Source organism: Schistocerca americana, unplaced genomic scaffold (assembly GCF_021461395.2).
Source record: "Schistocerca americana isolate TAMUIC-IGC-003095 unplaced genomic scaffold, iqSchAmer2.1 HiC_scaffold_742, whole genome shotgun sequence".
NCBI classification, from domain to species: domain Eukaryota; kingdom Metazoa; phylum Arthropoda; class Insecta; order Orthoptera; family Acrididae; genus Schistocerca; species Schistocerca americana.
The window spans coordinates 5,001-10,000 of NW_025726503.1; the positions used below are offsets into that span (position 1 = coordinate 5,001).

Below are 5,000 nucleotides of genomic sequence, written 5' to 3' on the forward strand. Positions count from 1 at the left end.
CGCGAGCTTATGACTCGCGCTTACTGGGAATTCCTCGTTCATGGGGAACAATTGCAAGCCCCAATCCCTAGCACGAAGGAGGTTCAGCGGGTTACCCCGACCTTTCGGCCTAGGAAGACACGCTGATTCCTTCAGTGTAGCGCGCGTGCGGCCCAGAACATCTAAGGGCATCACAGACCTGTTATTGCTCAATCTCGTGCGGCTAGAAGCCGCCTGTCCCTCTAAGAAGAAAAGTAATCGCTGACAGCACGAAGGATGTCACGCGACTAGTTAGCAGGCTAGAGTCTCGTTCGTTATCGGAATTAACCAGACAAATCGCTCCACCAACTAAGAACGGCCATGCACCACCACCCACCGAATCAAGAAAGAGCTATCAATCTGTCAATCCTTCCGGTGTCCGGGCCTGGTGAGGTTTCCCGTGTTGAGTCAAATTAAGCCGCAGGCTCCACTCCTGGTGGTGCCCTTCCGTCAATTCCTTTAAGTTTCAGCTTTGCAACCATACTTCCCCCGGAACCCAAAAGCTTTGGTTTCCCGGAGGCTGCCCGCCGAGTCATCGGAGGAACTGCGGCGGATCGCTGGCTGGCATCGTTTATGGTTAGAACTAGGGCGGTATCTGATCGCCTTCGAACCTCTAACTTTCGTTCTTGATTAATGAAAACATACTTGGCAAATGCTTTCGCTTCTGTTCGTCTTGCGACGATCCAAGAATTTCACCTCTAACGTCGCAATACGAATGCCCCCGCCTGTCCCTATTAATCATTACCTCGGGTTCCGAAAACCAACAAAATAGAACCGAGGTCCTATTCCATTATTCCATGCACACAGTATTCAGGCGGGCTTGCCTGCTTTAAGCACTCTAATTTGTTCAAAGTAAACGTGCCGGCCCACCGAGACACTCACTCAAGAGCACCCTGGTAGGATTGCAACGGGGTCCGCCTCGGGACGCACGAGCACGCACGAGGCGCGTCGCACGCCTTCAGCTCGCCCCACCGGCAGGACGTCCCACGATACATGCCAGTTAAACACCGACGGGCGGTGAACCAACAGCGTGGGACACAAATCCAACTACGAGCTTTTTAACCGCAACAACTTTAATATACGCTATTGGAGCTGGAATTACCGCGGCTGCTGGCACCAGACTTGCCCTCCAATAGATACTCGTTAAAGGATTTAAAGTGTACTCATTCCGATTACGGGGCCTCGGATGAGTCCCGTATCGTTATTTTTCGTCACTACCTCCCCGTGCCGGGAGTGGGTAATTTGCGCGCCTGCTGCCTTCCTTGGATGTGGTAGCCGTTTCTCAGGCTCCCTCTCCGGAATCGAACCCTGATTCCCCGTTACCCGTTACAACCATGGTAGGCGCAGAACCTACCATCGACAGTTGATAAGGCAGACATTTGAAAGATGCGTCGCCGGTACGAGGACCGTGCGATCAGCCCAAAGTTATTCAGAGTCACCAAGGCAAACGGACCGGACGAGCCGACCGATTGGTTTTGATCTAATAAAAGCGTCCCTTCCATCTCTGGTCGGGACTCTGTTTGCATGTATTAGCTCTAGAATTACCACAGTTATCCAAGTAACGTGGGTACGATCTAAGGAACCATAACTGATTTAATGAGCCATTCGCGGTTTCACCTTAATGCGGCTTGTACTGAGACATGCATGGCTTAATCTTTGAGACAAGCATATGACTACTGGCAGGATCAACCAGGGAGCTGCGTCAACTAGAGCTGAGCAGCCGGCCGCCCGGGAGTGTGTCCCGGGGGCCCGCGCGAACACGCAAGCGTCCGCTCAATTATTCTGCAAACAGGAGGAGGCTGAGCTCCCCTGCACAATACACCTCGAAACCCTCTCAGGTCCCGGCGGCGCGCAGCGCCGTCCTAAGTACTTGGTCGGGTTCGAGAGAGGCGCAATCGCCCGGAGTTTGGCGAGTAGACGCTTTAGGTGCGACCACCCGTGCTCCCAACTGAGCTTGCCGCTGCCGACAGAGGCCCGGGAGCGTGCTGTCGTGGCATTGCCGGCGGGAGACAACACGCGCCACCTACGGTGGCCGGCAGCTCCAACGCCAGCGCCACAGAAGGACAAAAGCCCCACTTGGGTGCCGAAGCGAACTCTCCCAGCACAGCGCACGCGCCAACACGTCCGCACAGCTGCGATACAATCCACCTGCGAGAACCGCAGAGGCGACCGAGCAGCAGACGGCGTCGCGGCGCCGAGCGCCGGGCGGCGGCGCATCCTCAGCGCACACAGTCCTCAATCGGACCAGCACACTGCAGATGTCCACCGCGCTTCGCACCGGGCCCGCGAGGACCTACTTTGGCCGCACGGCGCCGCGTGCAGGGTGCGCCGGCGCGCAGCTGCGCCGCCTGCCGCCTCCGTCGGCCGGCGCGCCTGCCACTGGCCGCCCCCACCAGCCGGCTGTAGCGCGTGCGCCCACGCACCGCGCGGCCAGCACGCCGGAAGGCCCCCCCTCACCGGCCGGGGACGGTCCCACCCAGCCACCGCCGCGTATCGCTTCACACCCACATGCCATTCACGTTCGTGGGCATGGTGGGTATCGCTGAAACAACCGGTTGGTAGCTCAACCGATCGTCGCCATCACTGATTCACCTCTAGCGAGAACAACCGCACCACAACGGTTTACCAGTTCTTCATTTGCGTAACGTCACCAGCAAACGTAGACGTCCATCGCCATTTGCAAATTCAACGATTGTTGCATGCCTGTGTCAGGTGTCACGACACACTATGTCTGCCCACATACACGCAACAACATGTGCACGCTTCGCGAACACGTGGAAGGTGGCCCCCGTACGTATGCGATGTCCATTGCGCGAACGACTGTCAACCGGCCTCTGTCGCATGTCGCAGATGTGGAACGCAGTGCACCATGCTATCACGGTGTGTGAGAAGAGACGACTACGTCTGACAACACGCGCCACTACATCAACAGACGGCTCATGCTGATCCCCATCCACGGCATACCATACTGCAATCCAGCTCTTATAGGGAGACGACACGTAGCTGAGTGCACAATATTTGGACCGTATGGTTCGCCGTTGTTGGCGCAGTCGTGGTACGGTCACACATGTACCACGATGTATCATTCAGTACATGAGGACCAATGTGCGGTACAGTGTGTGATTTGGACGTACAACATCAGCGGACAGTTGCCACAAGCCGTACCACAACGTAGGCTGTGCTTCGCCATGCGAATGCCAATGAACAACTGCGAAGGGCATTGAGCATGTACGTCCTGCCGCCATCCGCATTACAGTGTATAGCTGCAAGGTGTTTAACATGAAGCGATACTCTGGGGACCGGGCAGTGCGAGTAGCAAACTATATTGCGGGGGTTGCAGTTAGGCAACACTACACTAATTTAACGCGTCGTATGACAATTACAGAGCAGGTTAAGGCCCAACGTGTGTTGGGTTAAGGCCCAACGTGTGTTGGGTTAAGGCCCAACGTGTGTTGGGTTAAGGCCCAACGTGTGTTGGGTTAAGGCCCAACGTGTGTTGGGTTAAGGCCCAACGTGTGTTGGGTTAAGGCCCAACGTGTGTTGGGTTAAGGCCCAACGTGTGTTGGGTTAAGGCCCAACGTGTGTTGGGTTAAGGCCCAACGTGTGTTGGGTTAAGGCCCAACGTGTGTTGGGTTAAGGCCCAACGTGTGTTGGGTTAAGGCCCAACGTGTGTTGGGTTAAGGCCCAACGTGTGTTGGGTTAAGGCCCAACGTGTGTTGGGTTAAGGCCCAACGTGTGTTGGGTTAAGGCCCAACGTGTGTTGGGTTAAGGCCCAACGTGTGTTGGGTTAAGGCCCAACGTGTGTTGGGTTAAGGCCCAACGTGTGTTGGGTTAAGGCGCAACATAGGTTAGGTTAAGGCGCAACATAGGTTAGGTTAAGGCGCAACATAGGTTAGGTTAAGGCGCAACATAGGTTAGGTTAAGGCGCAACATAGGTTAGGTTAAGGCGCAACATAGGTTAGGTTACGGCGCAACATAGGTTAGGTTAAGGCGCAACATAGGTTAGGTTAAGGCGCAACATAGGTTAGGTTACGGCGCAACATAGGTTAGGTTAAGGCGCAACATAGGTTAGGTTAAGGCGCAACATAGGTTAGGTTAAGGCGCAACATAGGTTAGGTTAAGGCGCAACATAGGTTAGGTTAAGGCGCAACATAGGTTAGGTTAAGGCGCAACATAGGTTAGGTTAAGGCGCAACATAGGTTAGGTTAAGGCGCAACATAGGTTAGGTTAAGGCGCAACATAGGTTAGGTTACGGCGCAACATAGGTTAGGTTAAGGCGCAACATAGGTTAGGTTAAGGCGCAACATAGGTTAGGTTAAGGCGCAACATAGGTTAGGTTATGGCGCAACATAGGTTAGGTTACGGCGCAACATAGGTTAGGTTACGGCGCAACATAGGTTAGGTTAAGGCGCAACATAGGTTAGGTTAAGGCGCAACATAGGTTAGGTTAAGGCGCAACATAGGTTAGGTTAAGGCGCAACATAGGTTAGGTTAAGGCGCAACATAGGTTAGGTTAAGGCGCAACATAGGTTAGGTTAAGGCGCAACATAGGTTAGGTTAAGGCGCAACATGGGTTAGGTTAAGGCGCAACATGGGTTAGGTTAAGGCGCAACATGGGTTAGGTTAAGGCGCAACATGGGTTAGGTTAAGGCGCAACATGGGTTAGGTTAAGGCGCAACATGGGTTAGGTTAAGGCGCAACATGGGTTAGGTTAAGGCGCAACATGGGTTAGGTTAAGGCGCAACATGGGTTAGGTTAAGGCGCAACATGGGTTAGGTTAAGGCGCAACATGGGTTAGGTTAAGGCGCAACATGGGTTAGGTTAAGGTACAATATGGGTTAGGTTAAGGTACAATATGGGTTAGGTTAAGGTACAATATGGGTTAGGTTAAGGTACAATATGGGTTAGGTTAAGGTACAATATGGGTTAGGTTAAGGTACAATATGGGTTAGGTTAAGGTACAATATGGGTTAGGTTAAGGT

At 53.7% G+C, this 5,000-nt stretch overlaps 1 non-coding gene across 1 annotated transcript in view; it reads right to left on the reverse strand.

Annotated features, from left to right (window-relative positions):
* The window catches only part of LOC124590124, a 1,910-nt gene extending 196 nt beyond the window's left edge, over window positions 1-1,714 (reverse strand). The window contains exon 1 of the ribosomal RNA XR_006976356.1: window positions 1-1,714. This exon is cut by the window's left edge and continues 196 nt beyond it. This is a non-coding gene — a ribosomal RNA (small subunit ribosomal RNA).
* Window positions 1,715-5,000: the final 3,286 nt, after the last annotated feature.